Genomic DNA, 22,031 nt, shown 5'->3' with positions numbered 1-22,031 from the left:
GGAGTCAACTCTTCGCATGAGATGGCCAAAGTACTGGAGTTTCAGCTTTAGCATCATTCCTTCTAAAGAAATCCCAGGGCTGATCTCCTTCAGAATGGACTGGTTGCATCTCCTTGCAGTCCAAGGGACTCTCAAGAGTCTTCTCCAACACCACAGTTAAAAAGCATCAATTCTTCAGCGCTCAGCCTTCTTCACAGTCCAACTCTCACATCCATACATGACCACAGGAAAAACCATAGCCTTGACTAGACAAACCTTTGTTGGCAAAGTAATGTCTCTGCTTTTGAATATGCTATCTAGGTTGGTCATAACTTTCCTTCCAAGGAGTAAGCATCTTTTAATTTCATGGCTGCAGTCACCAACTGCAGTGATTCTGGAGCCCAGAAAAATAAAGTCTGACACTGTTTCCCCATCTATTTCCCATGAAGTGATGGAACCAGATGCCATGATCTTCATTTTCTGAATGTTGAGCTTTAAGCCAACGTTTTCACTCTCCACTTTCACTTTCATCAAGAGGCTTTTGAGTTCCTCTTCACTTTCTGCCATAAGGGTGGTGTCACCTGCATATCTGAGGTTATTGATATTTCTCCCGGCAATCTTGATTCCAGCTTGTGTTTCTTCCAGTCCAGCATTTCTCATGATGTACTCTGCATATAAGTTAAATAAACAGGGTGATGATATACAGCCTTGACGTACTCCTTTTCCTATTTGGAACCAGTCTGTTGTTCCATGTCCAGTTCTAACTGTTGCTTCCTGACCTGCATACAAATTTCTCAAGAGGCAGATCAGGTACTGTACCTAGAAAACCCTAAAGATAGTATCAGACAATTACTATAGCTAATCAGTGAATTTAGCAAAGTTACAGGATACAAAATCAATACACAGAAATCACTTGCATTTCTATATACTAACAATGAAAAATCTGAAAGAGAGTTTAAGGAATCAATCCCATTCACCACTGCAACAAAAATTAAATATCTAGGAGTAAACTTACCTAAGGAGACAAAAGAACTGCACACAGAAAATTATGACACTAATGAAAGAAATCAGAGATGACATAAACAGATGGAGAGATATTCCATGTTCCTGGGTAGAAAGAATCAATATTTTGAACATGACTATACTACCAAATGCAATCTACAAATTCAATGTGATGCCTATCAAATCAGCAGCGGCATTTTTCACAGAACTGGAACAAAAAATTCACAATTCATACAGAAAAACAAAAGACCCTGAATAGCCAAAGCAGTCTTGAGAAAGAAGAATGGAGCTGGAGGAATCAACCTTCCTGACTTCAGATTATACTACAAAGCTACAGTCATCAAGACAGTATGATACTGGCAGAAAAACAGAAATATAGATCAATGGAACAAGATAGAAAGCCCAGAAATAAACCCATGCATACCTTATTTTTGACAAAGGAGCCAAGAGTGTACAATGGGGCAAAAACAGCCTCTTCAATAAATGGTGCGGGGAAAACTGGACAGCTACATGTAAAACAATGAAATTAGAACACTGCCTAACACCATATACAAAGATAAACTCAAAATGGGTTGAAGACCTAAATGTAAGACCAGAAAATGTAAAACTCTTAGAGGAAAGCATAGGCAGAACATGTGATGACATAAGTCAAAGCAAGATCCTCTATGACCCGCCTCCTAGAGTAATGGAAATAAAAACAAAACTAAGCAAGTGGGACCTGATTAAACTTAAAAGCTTTTGCACAGCAAAGGAAACTATAATCAATGTGAAAAGACAACCCTTAGAATGGGAGAAAGTAATCATAAATGAAACAACTGACAAAGGATTAATTTTCAAAATATACAAGCAGCTCATACAACTCAATGCCAGAAAAGCAAACAACCCAATCAAAAAGTGGGGGAAAGACCTATTACAGACATTTCTCCAAAGAAGACATACAGATCACTAACAAACACATGAAAAGATGCTCAACATTGCTCATTATTCAGTTCAGTTCAGTTCAGTCACTCAGTCGTGTCCGACTCTTTGCGACCCCATGAATCACAGCACGCCAGGCCTCCCTGTCCATCACCAACTCCCGGAGTTCACCCAGACTCACGTTCATCAAGTCAGTGATGCCATCCAGCCATCTCATCCTCTGTCGTCCCCGTCTCCTCCTGCCCCCAATCCCTCCCAGCTACAATGAGATATCACCTCACATCAGTTAGAATGGCCATCATCAAAAAGTCTACAAATGTAAATGCTGGAGAGGGTGTAGAGAAAAGGGACCAGTCTTGCACTGTTGGGAATGTAAATTGATACAGCCACTATGGAAGACAGTATGGAGATTCCTTAAAAACTAGGAATAAAACCATCATATGACCCAGCAACCCTACTCCTAGGCATATAATCTGAGGAAACCAAAATTGAAAAAGGAGCATGTATCCCAATGCCCATTGCAGCACTATTTACAATAGCTAGAACATGGAAGCAACCTAGATGTCCATCGACAGATGAATGGATAAAGAAGTCATGGTACATTTACACAATGGAATATTACTCAGCCATAAAAAAGAACACATTTGAGTCTGTTCTGATGGGGTGGATGAACCTAGAACCTATTATACAGAGTGAAGTGAGTCAGAAAGATATGTGTTCTAATGCACATATATGGAATCTAGAAAAATGGTATTGAAGAATTTACTTACAGGGCAACAATGGAGAAACAGACAGAGAATAGACTTATGGACATAGGGAGAGGGGAGGAGAGGATGAGATGTATGGAGAGAGTAACATGGAAACTTACATTACCATATGTAAAATAGATAGCCAACGGGAATTTGCTGTATGGTTCAGGAAACTCAAACAGGGGTGTTTTATCAATCTAGAGGGGTGGGATGGGGAGGGAGATGAGAAGGAGGTTCAAAAGGGAGGGGATATATGTATACCTATGGCTGATTCATGTGGAGGTTTGGTAGAAAACAACAAAATTCTATAAAGCAATTATCCTTCAATAAAATATAAATTAAAAAAATTTTATGGCTATATTCATGAGGATCACTGTACTGTCTTTATACTATATTTGGTTTTGAGTATCAGGAGAATACTAGCTTCAAAATATGAATTGGGAAGTCTTCTCCCCTTTTTTGGTGAAGGAAATGGCAACCCACTCCCATATTCTTAACTGGAGAATTCCATGGGCAGAGGAGCCTGGCAGGCTATAGTCCATTGGGTCACAAAGGGTTGGGCGGGACTTGGCAACTAAGCAACTCCCCTTTCTGATATTTCTGGAAGATACTGTATAGAATTTATGGTAATTCTTTAAATGTTTGGTAGAGTTCTCCAGTGAAACTATTTGGGCCAATATATTTCTTCAAGGTAGTTTTACAATTAGAATTTCAGTGTTCTTAATAGTTACAGAACTATTCATATAATCTCCTTTATATTGGGTGGGTTGTGGTAATTTGTATTTTGTGGAATTGGTCTGTTTCATTTAAGTTGCCAAATTTATGTGCATAGAGATGCTCATTGTATTTCCTTGCTATCCTTTTAATATCTGCAGGGTCTTTAGTAATAGTGTCTGTTGCATTCTTGATATTGGTACCTTGTTTCTTATATTCCTTTTTTTTTTTTTTTTTTTGTAGTTTTACTAGAGGTTTGTCAATTCAACTGATTTTTTTGAGAACAAGTCAGCTCTTTGCATAAGTGATTTTCTCTGTTTTCTTCTGTCAATTTTATTGCTTTCTGTTGTTATCTTTACTATTACCTCTCTTCAGCTTGCTTTGGGTTTATTTTGTACTCCTGTTTTTTAGGTTTTCAGGTGTGAGCTTAAATCACTGACTTGAGAATTTATTCTCTTTTCTAATTTAGCACTATAAATTTCTCTCTCAGCACTGCTCTAGTTGTATTCTACAAAACTTGAAGTTAATTTTCATTTACATTCAGGACAGTGTAGTTTTAAAATTTACATTGTGACTTCTGGATTCCGTGGATTATATAGAAGTGTGTTGTTTAGGTCCAAGTGTTTTGAGAGTTTCCTGTTATCTTTATGTTATAGATTTCTAGTTTGATTCAATTGTGGTCAAAGAACACAGTTTGTGTGATTTCAATTCTGTTTTAGTTGTTGAGATTTGTTTTATGGTCTGACATATCTATCTTGGTGTATGTTCTGTGAGCACTTGCGAAGAATGTATTACATGTTGTACTGTTTTCTGTGACATGTTCTATTACTGTCAGTTAGATCCTGTTGATTGATGGTATTGTTTGAGTCATCTATATCCTTGTTGATTTTCTGTATGGTTTTTGCATCAGATGTTGAGTTGAGGTGTGGAGGTCTCCAAATGCATTCATGGATTTATCTATTTCTCCTCTCATTTTTATCAGTTTTTACTTCCCATATTCCTGTTGTTTTATGTATACACTGTTAAGATTTCTGTGTTTTCTTGATAAATTGGCATATTTATCATTATTTAATATCTTTCTCTGTCTTGGGTAATTTTCCTTGTTCTGAAGTCCATTTTATCCTATATTATTATAGTCATTTCTGCTTTGCTTTTATTAATAGTTGTATGATATATCTTTTCCCTCCTTTTAATTTCAGTTTGACTATATAGTTGCATTAGAAGTGACTTTCTGGTAGCGTATGGCTGAATAATGTTTTTCATCCACTCTGTCTTTTAATTGGTATATCGAACCACTTATATTTGATCTATTAGGGTTTAAGTCTGCCATTTTATATCTGTTTTGTCTTTCTTCTTTTTCCTACCTTCCTGTGGGTTAGTTGAACATTTTTTAGGATTCCATTTTATTTTCTCTAGCACTTTTTACAGTAGTCATGTATGGATGTGAGAATTGGACTATAAAGAAAGCTGAGTGCTGAAAAAGTGATGCTTTTGAACTGTGGTGTTAGAGAAGACTCTTGAGAGTCCCTTGGACTGCAAGGAGATCCAACCAGTCCATCCTAAAGGAAATCAGTCCTGAATATTCATTGGAAGGACTGATGTTGAAGCTGAAACTCCAATACTTTGGCCACTTGATGCGAAGAACTGACTCTTTTGAAAAGACCCTGATGCTGGGAAAGATTGAAGGCAGGAGGAGAAGGGGACAACAGAGGATGAGATGGTTGGATGGCATCACCGGCTCAATGGACATGAGTTTGAGTAAACTCCGGGAGTTGGTGATGGACAGGGAGGCCTGGCATACTGCGGTTCATGGGGTCGAAAAGAGTCGGACACGATTGAGCGACTGAACTGAACTGAGCACTTTTTAATGTATCTCTTTGTATAACTTTTTTAGTGGTTGCTGTCTATATTTTTATATATATATATATATATATATATATATATATATATTCATTATTTATCCCAGTCTACCAGTGTCATCATTTTACCAATTTAAGTCAAGTATAGAATCCTTACCTACCTTTATATCCCAGTTTCTTCCTCATTTATCATATGATTGTCTTAAATATTTCCTCTGCATACATCTGGAACCATATCAGACAATGTTATAATTTTTGCTTCAATTATCAAACATTATTTAAGCACTTGGAGGAAAGCCTATCCATATAGGCTTTATCCGTATTTTTATTCAAAATTTCCTTTTTAAAAAAAAGAAAAAATTCCCTCTGCTTAAAGAGTTTCCTTTATCCATTCTTTTAGGGAGGGTATACTGGTTGGTGGCAATTAAAAATTTTTTTCCCATAATCTAAGTATGTCTTGATTTCCCCTCTTTTTCTGAAAGACATTTTCATTGGATGTAGTATTCTAGGTTGATATTTCTTTCAACATTTGAAAAATACTGTGCCACTTCCTTCTGGTCACCGTGGTTTCTGGCGAGAAACCCTCTAATATTCAAATTGCTTATCCTCTGTAGGTGAAGAATCACTTGTCTTTCTTTGCCTTCAGTATTTTTTCTCTTTAGTTTTCAGAAGTTTGACCGTTATGTGATTTAGTGTCAAATTTGGAATTATCCTCTTTGGAATACATTCAAGTTCTTTAATCTGTAGGTTTATGTACTTTGCCCAATTTGAGAAGTTTTCAGCCATTATTTCTTCAAGTCCTTTTAAAGACCTCCTCTTTCCTGACTCCTTTATGGCACTCCGATGCCATGACTTTTAGACTTTTCATTATCTCATTGGCCCCTGAAGCTCTGGGGTTTGGGTTTTGTTTGTTTCAGTTTGTTTTCTCTTTATGGTTCAGATTGACTAATTCCTATTTTTCTATCTTCAAGTTCATGGATTTGTTTTTCTGTCCTTTCTATTCTACTGTTGACCCCATCCCTTAGTTTTCATTATTGTATTTTTCAGTTCTAAAATTTCTATTTACTTTTTCCTTATATAAATAAATAAAAAGCCTGAGACTTTATTATCTTTGCTTCAAGTGTGTTCATAATTGCTCGCTGAAGCATTTTTATCCTGCATGTTTAAAATACTTCATCAGATAATTCTATTTCTGTCATCTTGGTGTTAACATTTATTGATTGTCTTTTTTCATGCAGTTAGAGATCTTTCTGGTTCTTGGTATGACTTTCAGCTAAAACCTGGAAAATTTCATATTATGTATTAGACTCTGTATCTTACTTAAATCTTCTGGTTTACTTGGCTTTCTCTAACACTGTTCTGCCAGAGGAAGGAATGGGTGCCTCCTCCTTATCTCCAGGTGGAGGTACTCACGTTTTATTGTCACCAAAGGGAAGGGAATTCTCCTTGTTACCTCTGTGTGCAGATGGGAAGGCTAGCTCCTCACAGAGTCTCTACTGACAACAGGTGGGGAAGGCCTTGGCACCTCTGGGCAATGGTAGAAGTCCTGACTCCCCACCAGGCCTCTTCTGACACCACCTCTGCAGGGAGGGTGAAGAGAACCTTATTGCTGCCATCTGCGAATGCAGGTCCAGACTGTGATCGCCACAGACATCTTGGTGGTTGGTGGGTAAGGGGACTGGTTACCCTCAGAAAGAATAAATATCTTGACTCTTTACTTGACCTTTTCTGACACCATCCTAGTTGGAATGGTGGGGTGCCTCATTACAGCTTGGCAAGGGTATATTCTGTGAGCACTTGCAAATAATGTACATCGTACTGTTTTATGTGAAATGTTTTGGCTTGTCTAGGCTCCATTAAACCTTTGCCAATGTGGGTGTGAGTGGGACCACGGTATTTTTGTGTGGTGTTTCTTCAAGTTTTCTGTGTTGCTAATCTGCCTCTTTCTGGTCATTTGGCTGGAGACAGCAGGTTCTGATTGGGTCTTCCTGTGTCCCTACCTGTTGGTGTTTCAGGTTAGACTGACTTAGTCTTCTTCATCTCAGAGATATATATGGCAAAAAGAAAATCCAAGGAAATCACCACAGTGTTGTTCTTCAGGATTCAAAGTGCATAGTAGATCTGCCTTCTCCTTTCCACTTCTCAGAGTTTTCTTGTGTTCATTTTATATTTAATGTCCAGGGGTTTTAGCTGTATTTAGTGGGAAGAATAGGGGAAGTAGATCTACTTCATCTTCCTGAGAGCAGACATCTATGTAAGAATCTTAAAGCCTAATTATAAACATTGATTTATTTCATAAGGTGGTACAGATCACTAATTTTAAGAGACATCTTAATTTAAGAAGTTTTCTAGTGAGTATGAGGTCCACATATCTTTATATTTTTTGATGTTCCATAAAATAGAAACCATTAATTGTTCATACATGGACTCAAAGTGTTTTAAAAGAAAATGGAGTAGAGTTGAATGGAAGAGGCATACAATCCTTATCTAAAATTCTTGGGAACAGATATATTTTAGTATTCAAAAAATTTATATTTTATAAAACATATTAAACACAATATGATATTGTTAAAGAAATAATCATTCATGACACTTGTTAACGAACAATAAGGCAGACTTTATTCAGGGGACCACTATCATGGGATTTTATAGTAAGAGAGAGATCAGCTCAACTCTGAATACAAGGCAAATGGAGACTTATAGCCAGGGAGTAAGATTGGGGTTAGTTGATGGAAAACTACTGAGAGGTAGGGTAATTCTTTGCTAAACTGACATAACAGGATTTTTGTTGAAGGCAGGCCAGAGTGATAAGATATTAAGGTTAAGGGAAAAGGAATTTAACCAGATATTAAGGGTAGTGAATTTTACTAAATTGACTCAACAGGACTTTTGCTAAAACTCGACTAAATGGGCCAAGGACAGAGCGTGGGCCAAGGACCAGACAGAGGACTCAGAGGAGCCTGACTCAAGTTTGGTTAAAGAGAGCCTTTGTCAACTAACAACCCCAACAGGGTTTGGTGCAGAATCTCTAAATCAAACATTTAATATTAATACTTCCACAGTAAGACATGAATATTCACACTAAGTAGGTTAAGTAAAGATTATAACTAGTATTACTTAGTTCAGAGAAGTTATGAAAATCCTCTCTGTTTTCAGAGCACTATGATGTATAACCAAGGGTGCATTAGGTAGATCACAGCACAAACAGCTTGGTCTCACCCCGCTCTGACTCAATGCACCGAAATTAATTGCATAACCTTCTGCAGGCACTTGAGTTTGCGGTCCCTGTGTCCTTAACTATTTTAAATTCTTCTAAAAATATTGAGTAATTTCCTTATTTACCCCTTGTTTTCCTAGTAACTAATTCATTGAAAATGATTTATTTTTAAAATCTGGGATTTATCTTAACACAGGAACTTCTCTGCTTATTAACAGTATTTTTCTCTCTCCTTAGATGAAGAGGAGGAAAGTGAAGAATCAAGTGAAGAAGAATCCAGCTTGGAGAGTGATGAGGATGAGTCTGGATCTGAAGATGAGGTTTTTGATGATTCTATCTGCCCGACAAGTAAGTTGGATAAAACCGTGCATTCTTTGTGACGTTTGACTATGGATGATAATACCAAAAAGGCCCTCTTTTTTGGTTTCTCAATTGTTTCATAATATTTAAGGAAAGGATGGTATAATAAGCATGAAGTATAGTCTAATACTTTTGGGGACTCTCTAGATAATTTACTTCCTATTTCTTGAGGCTGCTATTTATGAGTACCAAATTAAATAATCTGCAGACAATCTATAGTTGATTCAGTCATAAATTATGCAGAAAGTTTCATTTTACCGAGAAACAGAAGATTTATATATGTGTATGTACATGTGTGTATTTAAAACTACATATGTGTATTTTTATAAAACTCTCCCTTTTGGCCAAACCATTAAATTTTCATATTTCAAACCTGTTTTTTAAGGGCAATTTTTATATCTCCTGGAGATTCTTGGCAATTTATATTCACTGTTTTCACTGGTGAAACCAGTCTGAAATATTCTTACAGTCTTAAGATTCTTACGTGAGTGAAAGTCGGTCAGTCATGTCTGACTCTGCAACCCCATGGACTATACAGTCCATGGAGTTCTCCAGGCCTGAATACTGGAGTGGGTAGCCTTTCCCTTCTCCAGGAGATCTTCCCAGCCCAGGGATCGAACCCAGGTCTCCTGCATTGCTGGCGGATTCTTTACCAGCTGAGCCACAAAGGAAGCCCAAGAATACTGGAGTGGGTAGCCTATCCCCTCTCTGGGGATCTTCCCGACCCAGGAATTGCACTGGGATCTCTTGCATTGCAGGCAGAACATCAGTACTAACATCACAGCCACTATCATGATTATTATTCTTTTTTTAAAATATTAGCTATGCTGGGTCTCAGTTGCAGCACTGAGGTCTTTGATCTTTGTTTCAGCATGCAGAATCTAGTTCCCTGACCAGGGATTGAACCCAAGTCCCCTGAATTGAGAGCTCAGAGTCTTAGCCACTGGACTGGCAGGAAAGTCCCTATCATGATTATTAATACCATTATAATTTCTACCTGGAGCCCTAAGTGTAGTGAAACCTTATTGGAGTAGATGGACATTAATAATTCTGAAGCCCCAAAGTCCACACTTATTACTATATTCTCTAACAAATGGAGCTGCTTTTTTATTTTGACTGTCTTTTCAGATTGTGATATGGGTCTCTTTGAACTGGCCCTTCAACTTCGAGAGAAAAGGCTGGACATTGAAGAGGCTTTAGTTGAAGAAAAAAAAATGATCGATAACCTCAAAAAAGAACACGATACACTGTCCAAAAAAGTACGTTATTCTGCCTTTTTCAGGTCTGTTTATCGTCTCCCAACATGCTACACCTCCTTCTAGCTATAATACTGCTATTTCATAGCAATGGCATGAGTTAAGGCTTATTTAGAAGAGAGACATTTCCCATGTTGCATCCATTTACAGACGTCTTTGACGGCCGTTGCCCCTTTGATGATTGGAACTTTTTCTAAATCATTGGCCCCCAAACTTTTTTGATTATATACTTCTGGAAAAAAAAATTGTGGAGCACATATTCCCACAGTAAATGTATATTTATTTAGATATTATACCCATAAACTATTGTACTAATTATATTTCATGTGTTATGAAACATTTCGGAGAAGGCAATGGCACCCCACTCCAGTACTCTTGCCTGGAAAATCCCATGAAGGACGAAGGAGCCTGGTAGGCTGCAGTCCATGGGGTCGCTAAGAGTCGGACACGACTGAGCGACTTCACTTTCACTTTTCACTTTCATGCATTGGAGAAGGAAATGGCAACCCACTCTAGTGTTCTTGCCTGGAGAATCCCAGGGACGGGGGAGCCTGGTGGGCTGCGGTCTATGGGGTCGCACAGAGTTGGCCACGACTGAAGTGACTTAGCATAGCATAGCATAGCATGAAACATTTGCAAAAACAGAGAATAAAAAGAATAAGATAAAAATAAATAGAAATGGAAACTCCATTTTCTTTCTGGACCCCAGTAGAACACTTTGACATTCTGACGTATATGCATTCCTTTGGGAGTCCACTAAGCTAAACTTCCGGTACAGTTGTATTGATTTTTTCTGCCGTATCTACTCAGTTTCCCTCTTAGGTACTCTTTCCTAGAGCAGCATCACTTGATTCATATTCAGAAATGTTTTTGGTAGGCTGCTTCTCCGTTTGCAAAAAGGAAATGATTTGGAAAGCTTTCAAGTATTTTAGGAGATGAGGCATGTACTTTAGAAATACTGTAGTTGGTAATTTCACTACCATACAGGGCTTTCTCCGCTAATTTATCGAGGTCCTTATGACCAAATGAGATTTGAACCATCCTTACAGAGATACTACAGGCTAAGAGATGATTTTCCTGCAGAAAATAAAAGGGAGATGGGAACACGGCCTCTGCGTTTTCATTCACAAAATCTCTACAACTCTGGGGTCATAGGGAGAAGTGAAAAAGTGGTGTGGCTCGTGACTTAGCAGAAAGAGAATAATACACACTTCTGGGGAGCAGTCTGGGATCATCTGTTTAATCCAGCCCAACAAGGCAGATCCAGCTCATATTTTTTGTTCCTCCCCAGTGGTTTCATTTATCATCTTGGGTATATATTCACCGAATCCTGTTAACATCTCGCACTTGGGGCTTTCTACAGGTAAAAATTGTGGCAACTAATCTGAATGCAGCAGAGGAGGCCCTGGAGGCTTATCAACGTGAGAAGCAGCAGCAGCTGAATGAACTGCTGGTTGTGATCCCGTTGAAGCTCCACCAGGTAATGGGGCTGGAGGTTGCCCCACCCTCTCTGAGCAGAAGAGCCATCACCCTCAGACTTTTCCAGAGAAAGATTCATGGGACACTGGTGGGGAGAAGGGCAGTCTTTGTCTGAGACATCTACTTGCAGAATGACACCCCAGCGTTTCTTACCCCTTCTGAGATTATTATAAAAGCATAATATCAAAACATGTATATTTCCTGGTGGTCATTATGACTTTGAAAGTTGAATCACTTCAAATCTGAAGCAATGAGGAGCCTATGACTTAAAGGAATAGCTTGGAGGTTGAAATCTTCTTGTCTCTTGGACACATGTCACTTTTCACACCTTCTTTAAATAGACGTGGACTAATGGTGCAAGAATGATCTTCCCTATTATTTACTTGTTAATGAGGGAGGTTAAGATAAAAGGAAAATACTTTTTTCCATTTTCTTTGTTCATCTCTATATCCCACTTGAATTACAACTTAAATTAAAATGCAGAGATCATATTAGCAAAAGCTTCTTGTAATGTATTTTGTCAGGTAAAGAGAGAAAGCCGTATTTGAGAAGAAAAACCGAGGAGGATCAGCCTTACATGTATCTTATTTAACCTGACCCAAACTGGATTCACTGTCTGTAGCAGTTTGCCAAATATTCCAGCCTTGAAATGTCTGTTCCATCCTTAGGCAGTAGATATCCAGCGTGGTCATTTTGGAAAGATTTGCTGTCCCAGAGGGATGTAATGTGACTTCTTTTTGAAAGCAGCTTCTTGCTTTTACCTTCCTCAGTGGTGAGAGTTAGGATACCAAAGGTCATGACCTAACAAGGGACAGGAAAAGGAGCACATCCCTTTCTATGACTTTACAATTAGTTTGGTTTTTGTCTGTTTGATACCAGTTTTGTCATGCTTTTGTAGATAGAGTATGTGCTATTTGGAGAAATACCGAGTGATCTTTCTGGAGCTTTGGTCTTTTCCAAACGCTCCTTGGGACAACTGCAAGAACGAATTGTCCAGCTCCATGAGGAAAATTCCAAGCAGCAAAAACTTAACAAAGAATGCCGGGAGAGGCGTAAGCAGCTCATCCGAGAAAAGAGAGAGATGGCCAAAACGATACAGAGTGAGTAGTAAGCCCATGGCTTACCTAGTAATATTTATTGATTACAGAGGGAATGTCAAGTGGTCATCTCCAGCTCTGAAAACAGTAGGTTGTCACAGATCCAAACCGCTGAGCAGAAATAACACCTTCCCCTCTTTCTACTTACCCTCTCTCCTGATGCTATCAAAAAGTTACTCTATTTTTAAAAGGATAAATCTTTTGTCATAGAAACAATTTCTCATGATTTTTAAAGGTTTTATGTTTAATAAAATGTAGAAAAATATTAAAAAATACCCACTACCAAGCTTAAGAAATAAAGCACTGAAGATATAATTGATGGCCTTTCTCTTTCTAGTATCATTCTGCTCTCTCCTCCCCCAGGATCAACCATGAGGCAGGTACCTACACATATAGATGTATTCACACATACTATATGAAGTGTCTTTGCATGTTTTGGGTATAATTTGCAACTCACTTTATTAACCCATTTTTTGAGAGTCATCTGTAATGCTACAGATAATTAGCTATTTTAACTGCTACTGCAGTATGCCATTGGACTATTAGAGTTTTTCTTTGGCCTCCTGTTGATGGATATTTAGGGTACTTGTAATTTTTCATGATTACAGACAATGTTTCAGTGAACCTTCTTGTACATGTCTCCCTGTGCATGTGTGGGAGGAGGTGAGTCCCCAGGAGTGGGGACTGTGGGTGACACAGGGTGTATGTGCATTTTCTGCTCGCCCGGGTATTGTCAAGTTGTCCTCCAAACTGGTTGCACCGTTTTCTCTTCCTACTGTTTTTCTCGCCACCCGGGAGGGTGAGAATTGCCTAGGCTCCATAGTCTCATCAACACTTAGTAACGTTAGACTTTCATATATCTGTCAACCTGGTATATGTTAAAATTGTATTTCACTGTGCTTTTTGTTTCCCAAGTTCCTTGAGGTTGAATGTCCATTTGTTTGTGTTCTCATATGAAACTTGCCTGCTATACACCTTGCCCATTTTTTTACTTCTGTTTTTTATTTTTCTTATTGATTGCAGGGAGGTTTTTTTGTTTTCCTATATTCTGTCTTTATCTATTACATGTATTTTGAATCTTTTCTAGTGTGTATCTTGCCTTTTTATTGGTGTATCGTTTTGGGATACAGACATTTAACATTTTAATATAATTATCAACCTGTGTATAGTTTGCGCACTGTGTGTATATATGTATGTCTTAAATCCTTTCCTATTTTGAGGTCATATTTTTCTATTGTTTCCTCTGTTAGTAGTGTTCCTTACTTTTATGTTCTTAGTTCACCTGGAACTGAGGTGTATAGTATAAGATGTATGGAGTAAAGACATGGAACATATATGTAAGTGATGAAGTATTCCAACTTTAATAACAATAAAATTATGAGTGGTATAATAGCATCTACCTTAATGCCCCAGAACTGTACACTTATTTTTTTTTGGCCATATCACATGGCATGTGGACTCTTAGTTCTCCGACCAGGGTTTGAACCGTGCATTGGGAGCATGGAATCGTAAGTACTAGACAGCAAGGGAAGCCCCAGAAGTGTACACTTTTAAAAGATTAAAATGGTACATTTTATCATGTGAATTTTGCCACAATTAAATATTTTTTTAAAAGAAAATCTGGAAAGGAAAAAGGGAGGAATATAGTTGTCAGTCCATCCAAGTTGCTTGAATTTGTAGAGGTCAGTCTTCAGTGAGATGGTGGTTCTGCTCTCATGGGTGGCTGGATTATAAAATTTTAAAATACGTGTTAGGACTCTATATTTGAATAACATTTATTTGAGACACAGAGTTTTCTCAGGTGTAAACCTCGCCGCCCCAATGTTTCTCTTGTACTTCACATTCCCTTGGCTTCTGTAGCCTGTGAATGTTGTTTATATTTGGAAATAATATTTGTCAAACCAAGGGAACAAACTAGCATGAAAATGAGAGAAACTTGTTTCCATTTGAGTAACCTCTCGGTTTGGGAAAATGTGTGAAGATGAAATGAAGTATTCATATTTTTGGAATGTTGGTTGAAATTAAAAAAAAAAAAAAAGGTTCTGTGTAGTAGAAGTTTTATTCAGTGGTTTTCAGTTCTTCTGCCACCCCTGGTTTGTTTTCTGAAAGCAAGTTGTGGGTCTGGTTAAAGACTGATCTTCTAATTCTGAAGGTGAAACTAAGAGTGGGTTCCTTTCCTATAACTCAGAGAACAAAGGCTTAACAGTGATGAGAAACACCACAGTCGCTCACTGGTGCCTTCCTCCATCCCAGACCCAATAGGGAAGAGGAGGAGAGTTTAGAACATGAGGTGGGAAGGCAAGTTCTCTCCTTTTCAAGAAGAGCGCAGCTTGCAGCCATGGGGAGGGAGATGGGGAGCAGGGGGTGTTCTGGAAGGCTTTCTGTCCCCAGGGAATACTAGCTGTGAGAAGGGCAAAGACGAGAGTCCATGTCCTAGTACACAAGGCTGCCTTGGGAGAGGGCACCCTGATATATGGGCTAGCTAGGGGAAGTCAAGGTTCTTACTGAGGGGGCCAAGCAGGCAGCCACAGGCTAGATACACTAGAGCAAATAATCCAATCATTATTTCATTTGCATCACTAATGATCATGGCCACCACATGATGCAAGTACATGGGGGTGCCACTCACATAGAATAGAAATGAATAACCCTTCCTGGATTGTGCAAAATGGCAGCCATGCCAAGTATGCCATTATCATTCAGTCATGGTAACGATTCAGAGAAGGCAATGGCACCCCACTCCAGTACTCTTGCCTGGAAAATCCCATAGACGGAGGAGCCTGGTGGGCTGCAGTCCGTGGGGTCGCTAGAGTCGGACACGACTGAGCGACTTCACTTTCACTTTTCACTTTCATGTATTGGAGAAGGAAATGGCAACCCACTCCAGTATTCTTGCCTGGAGAATCCCAGGGACGGGAAAGCCTGTTGGGCTGCCGTCTCTGGGGTTGCACAGAGTCGGACACAACTGAAGTGATTTAGCAGCATGGTTACGATTATACCTGAATACACATTCCTGCCCAGTAACTGAGTTGCATCATCTTGTTATTATGTTAGGGCCTTCAGAATTCACATAGGGGATTCTGGTCACAGAAAATTTTGTTACAAGGTTATACTTTCTTAAAATCCCACAAATGGAATTTTCTCCAGGTTTTCCAGCCTTCCCATGTTGAGGGAAGACAATAAAACAAAAGTAAAATGTTGCATGTTAGATGGAGAGAACTGTTAAGAAGAAAAAATTAAAAGGAATGGGAAAGAGTGCTGAGGCCTGTAGGAGGAAGGGAGGAGTTCTCTGTAAATGTGATATACTTGCTAAGACGTGGTTCTCCCTAATGGTTAGAGGACAAGTCACACTTGATTGCTGCTGCTGCTAAGTCGCTTCAGTCATGTCCTACTCTGTGCGACCCCAGAGACGGCAGCCCACCAGGCTCCCCCGTCCCTGGGATTCTCCAGGCAAGAACACTGGAGTGGGTTGCCATTTCCTTCTCCAATGCATGAAAGTGAAAAGTGAAAGGGAAGTCGCTCAGTCGTGTCCGACTCTTCGCGACCCCATGGACTGCAGCCTTCAAGGCTCCTCCATCCATGGGATTTTCCAGGCAAGAGTACTGGAGTGGGGTGCCATTGCCTTCTCCGGTCACACTTGGTTATTACACCTTCAGAAATGAGTGTACGGGAAATGAGTCTATCACAGTCTCACAGCTTATTTTCAGAAAATGGGCTGTGTGGGACCAGCCATGTGGCTATATTGGGAAGAGAATTCCAGGCAAGGTAATTCCAGAGGATTCCTTATGAGAATACCCAAGTGAGCCCGGAATGTTTGAGAAGTAAGAAGGTGTCTGGAGTAAATGAGAGAGGTGTGAGAGCTAACAGGGGCAGGGCAGGTAGGACCCTGTGAGCCACTGCCAGGATGTTAGTGTTTTTACTCGGAGGTGGAAACTGCTGTTCACTATCTATTTTAGTCTTAGCACAAGATGTTACAGAGATCAGTAGTAAAAAGTTAAAACCCAAAGGCTTTATAACCCGTTGGGGCCCATGAACAGTCTGAGCAGGGGCAGACTGGAGCATGTAAGCCACCTGGGAAAGGTGAGTCTGTTTCACACGGGAACTTGAAGCTGATGAAAAGCCAGTACAGGAATGTGCATCCTAAGTGAGGCGAGCAGTAGGTGCCGTGTCACAGAGGAAAACCCAACTGGTAACATAACGTCTCTTACCATCATCTTGCAAAAGCTGTTCCTTAGAATGGCATTGTTCGTTTAATAACAGTGGGAGCTTCTGAACAGCCTGACAGTGGTTGTCTTCTTTTAGAAATGGAAGAAACAGTCAGTCAACTAATGATTAGCAAGTTTGGCCGCGTGATCAATCTAGAAGCCCTTCAGACACTTTCAGTGAATACAACGCTTGAAGAACTAAAGATCAAAAAGCTTCGAAAGGAGCTATCGAATGTAAAGGAAATGAAAATGTGGGAGGTAAGGATGAGAGGGCAGGTGACCCCCTGGGCAGAGGTGAGAACTCCTGGTGAGCAGTCAGGGGGGTCCCTGCAGAGCATCTCTACATCCGTACAGCTAGAGCATCTCACAGGCCCCTGTGAGCCCCACTGAGTTCCCCCCTGGTCTTAAGTCTGTCTCTGCTTCCTTATCATTCACTTCATTGGAGGTACTGGTCTGTCTTGGGATGAAAGCACCAGCACTGGAGTCTGGGGTGCAGGATTCATGTAAATATAAGGGCAGCATGGCATGAAGGAGAGATTCCACTCTGAGGTCCCCATTAATGTGTAAATGCTCTAAGTGTTAGACGTGAACTGCTGTACTCCATGCCTGGTAAGTCACTTCAGTCCTGTCCATCTGTTTGTGACCCCGTGGACTGTAGCCCTCCAGGCTTCTCTGTCCATGGGATTCTCCAGGCAAGAATACTGGAGTGGGTTGCCACGCCCTCCTACAGGGGAATCTTCCCAACCCAGGGATCAAACCCTCTTATGTCTCCTGCACTGGCAGGTGGGTTCTTTACCACTAGTAGCGCCTGGAAATGCTCTGAGGATCCTCCTCATATAATTCTATATAGCTTTTGCACGTCGTTTCCATTCTGGAAATTAGAAAAGCATCTTGAAGTAATAGATTTTATAACAAGGTATATACCATTTAGCTGGTAGGGTCTTACATGTTAAATGCCTACTCTGTTCCTGGAGCCATGAGATGGGGCAGGATTCCAGTGACAGCCTGATTCAAAGGGAGGGGCTTTTACAAAGATTTTATAAGCTCACCAATCACACGGCTTCTCTAGTTTTCTGACTTAACAGCAGATAGGGAAGGAGGAGAGGTTCCCAGTGGTATCTTTTCTTTTCTTATCTGAGATTCGTCACTGTATTGTGGAGAAACAAAGGACTCCTGCGCTGGTGTCAGTGGGACTGGTTCCTATCAGGGTAGTGCTGGAGATAACAGTGCAATCTAAAATAATTTGTTGGAGCAATAGGGTAACAAAGGAAAGCCACTGGCAGATGTATGGCCATTGAAGCTGGTCACCTTGAGGATTCTGGGCCAACAGTGGGGGGAAAAGTGGTATAGGAAAGTTTCTGGTTAAACAATCATTCTCCCTTTTAATTAATGAACACCAGCACTAACTCAGCATACTAATATCCTTCCTCAAAAGTGGAGTGATACATATCTCCATCTTATTTTTGCCTACTTTCATTCTTTTTTTTCTCTAATCAAACCACACCTGATGTACCTGCTTCTGATTATATTACTTGCTTACTATATATCCCCATGCGCATAGGGCTTCCCTGGTGGCTCAGATGGTAAAGAATCTGCCTGCAATGTGGGAGGACCTGGGTTCGATTCCTGGGTTGGGAAAATTCTCCTGGAAAAGGGAATGGCTACCCACTCCAGTATTCTTGCCTGGAGAAATCCCATGGACAGAGGAGCCTGGTAGGCTACAGTCCATGGGGTCTCAACGAGTTGGATGCGACTGAGCAACTTAGCAGCAGCAGTCACTGTATGTGACAGGTGGTGAGTACAATAAGCATGGTCTTGGCCCTTGTAGAATTTAAAGTCTAGTTTGTCAAGAAAAACTTCTGGGCTTCCCTGGTGGCTCAGACAGTAAAGAATCTGCCTGCAACGCGGTAGACCCAGGTTGGATCTCCTGGAGAAGGGAATGGCAGCCCACTTCAGTATTCTTGTCTGGAGGTTTCCATGGACAGAGGAGCCTGGTGGGCTACAGTCCATCGTGTTGCAAAGAGCGGACACCACTGAGTTACTAACACTTTCATGTTCATGTGCATGTCACTCCATTTGCCTGATGGTTCTGATCAAATCTGGACATTTGTTTTTGTTTCCTCTCTCATTCACCGAATCCATTTTACATCTTCCTGCCCTGGTAGGAAAAGATTGCTCAGGTTCGATGGGAATTGATGATGAAGACAAAAGAACACACCAAAAAACTTCATCAGATGAATGATTTGTGTATTGAAAAGCAGCAGCTTGATTCGAGACTGAATACTCTACAGAACCAGCAGGTATGTTCCTTTTCTTTAGACCCTTGGTCAGAATTAGGGATGTTCTGTAAAGGGATCTATTCATAAGAACACTAAGTGCTGGCTTTTAAATGAACCTTGATCTTGAATGGGTTTTGGCCCACCTGGGTCTCTGAGGACACTGAGTTGATGCTGTTTACATTATTGACTATGCCAAAGCCTTTGACTGTGTGGATCACAAGAAACTGTGGAAAATTCTGAAAGAGATGGGAATACCAGACCACCCGACCTGCCTCTTGAGAAACCTATATGCAGGTCAGGAAGCAACAGTTAGAACTGGACATGGAACAACAGACTGGTTCCAAATAGGGAAAGGAGTATGTCAAGGCTGTATATTGTCACCCTGCTTATTTAACTCCTATGCAGAGTACATCATGAGAAATGCTGGGCTAGAAGAAGCACAAGCTGGAATCAAGATTGCTGGGAGAAATAATCAATAATCTCAGATATGCAGATGACACCACCCTTATGGCAGAAAGTGAAGAGGAACTCAAAAGCCTCTTGATGAAAGTGAAAGAGGAGAGTGAAAAAGTTGGCTTAAAGCTCAACATTCAGAAAACTAAGATCATGGCATCCGGTCCCATCACTTCATGGGACATAGATGGGGAACAGTGGAAACAGTGTCAGACTTTATTTTTTGGGGCTCCAAAATCACTGCAGATGGTGACTGCAGCCATGAAATTAAAAGACACTTACTCCTTGGAAGGAAAGTTAGCATATTCAAAAGCAGAGACATTACTTTGCCAACAAAGTTTCGTCTAGTCAAGGCTATGGTTTTTCTAGTAGTCAGGTATGGATGTGAGAGTTGGACTATGAAGAAAGCTGAGCGCCGAAGAATTGATGTTTTTGAACTGTGGTACTGGAGAAGACTCTTGAGAGACCCTTGGACTGCAAGGAGATCCAACCAGTCCATTCTAAAGGAGATCAGTCCTGGGTGTTTTTTGGAAGGAATGATGCTAAAGCTGAAACTCCAGTACTTTGGCCACCTCATGCAAAGAGTTGACTCATATGAAAAAGACCCTGATGCTGGGAGGGATTGGGGGCAGGAAGAAAAGGGGACGATAGAGGATGAGATGGCTGGATGGCATCACTGACTCGATGGATGTGAGTCTGAGTGAACTTCGGGAGTTGGTGATGGACAGGGAGGCCTGGCGTGCTTCAATTCATGGGAATGCAAAGAATCAGACACGACTGAGCGACTGAACTGAACTGAACATTACAATGAGCCTGAGGGACCAGCTTCACTGTATGTCTATTGGGTGCTATGAATTCAAACAGAAAGTACTGATTAAGGGATTTGCCTTGACCCTAGAAAGGTAAGGTTATTTAAGTATAAATAACGATGTCAATATGCTCCCTGAATCTGGTGTCAAACATCCATTTTCAATATCGGGTATTTCCTTTGACCTAAAGTCTAAACCACGTTACGTATTAAAACACTTGTTACTTTTTATGGCTTTCAACTTGCTCTGATAGGTTTTTTGAGGCTAACATAGTAATACTTAATACATAGTATGTGGTGGGTAATACTTATTTAATAATTAAGTTTCTATTTAAGCCTTGCCTTCTAGGAACCAAACACAGGTATGACATATTCTAAACTATACGCTATAATATTTTAATAGTTTCTGCAAAAATACTGTTTTCTCTTGGTTCTTACTTTTTAAGCTCCCAGGAAATGGTCTAAACCAGGGGTTTTCAAAGTGTTTCTGTGAAGAATGGCATGTGCATCCCCTGGGGAGCTTGTTAAGAATGCAGATTCTGGTTCCCCAGTCAGACATACAGAATCAGAAGCTCTTGGGAGTGGGCCCAGAATCTAGAACAAGCCTTCCAGGGGACTCTGCTGCATGCTAGAATTGAAGAATCACTGGTCTGAGCAAAAGTCCAAAAGAAAGAATGAATAAAAGGCCTTGGGAGGTTTACAACTAGAATTAGAGAAGATGACTAGAATCTGAATGTCAAAGACTCTTTATCCACTAGAGAATTTTTGAGCTGAGAGTCAAGCAGTGTTCAGGAAGGATGATGCCTAGACAGAACCTTCAGAGTTGGCCATGAAATACACATCTGTTGACTTGGCAGATACCTTGGCAAGGAAAGAGTTTGGACCCAGGAGATCAGGGAAAGAAAATTATTATCTGAGTCTCTTTACATAGTATCTCTTCATAGCTTTACAGGTATGGTCTCATTCCATTGGTGAGGTCATTGAATCTTCAAACTATCGATTTTCAAAGCTCAGAGTGGTCAAGTAACCTGCTAATTAATATGTGGAGAAGTTTGTTTTTCAACTGAGGTCTGTCTGCTTCCCAAGCTGACTCCACTGCTATTATTTTTACAACACTCTAGGCATGAAGTGGGGTGTAGATAGCAAGGCCAAAGACATTTCAAAGTAAGAGAAGCCAAAATTTGTTTGGCTATGGTAAGGAGAATAAGGGAAAAGCTATGGTGACTTCAGAGTGACCATCTAGACTGACTAGGCATGGAGGGGGAGAGGGGCACGCATTTAGCTGTAAGTAACAAAAGAGAGTAGCTCAAACAAATAGGGGCACTTTGCCTCACTTAAGTCTGCAGGAGGTGAATTAGGGGTTTTGGTTTATGGGCCAGTATCTCTGTGATTCTCTCAGTGACTGGTAGAAATTCCCTTCAGAGTCACAGAGGCTTCCTCGGCTCTGTCATTGATGCCCAAATGCCAGCCTCTTGTCCCTTTCATTGAGAAAGCAAGCAAATGTTTTCTGCTACCTCTACTGAGCCACTCCCAACTGGAAGAGGAACTGGGTAAGGTTAGTATTTAGCTTAAGGCAATGGCACCCCACTCCAGTACTCTTGCCTGGAAAATCCCATGGATGGAGGAGCCTGAAAGGCTGCAGTCCATGGGGTTGCT

This window comes from Bubalus bubalis, chromosome 1, assembly GCF_019923935.1.
Source record: "Bubalus bubalis isolate 160015118507 breed Murrah chromosome 1, NDDB_SH_1, whole genome shotgun sequence".
Classification (NCBI taxonomy): Eukaryota; Metazoa; Chordata; class Mammalia; order Artiodactyla; family Bovidae; genus Bubalus; species Bubalus bubalis.
The sequence above is the reverse complement of the archived record's forward strand: the minus strand, read 5'-3'. Positions refer to the sequence as shown.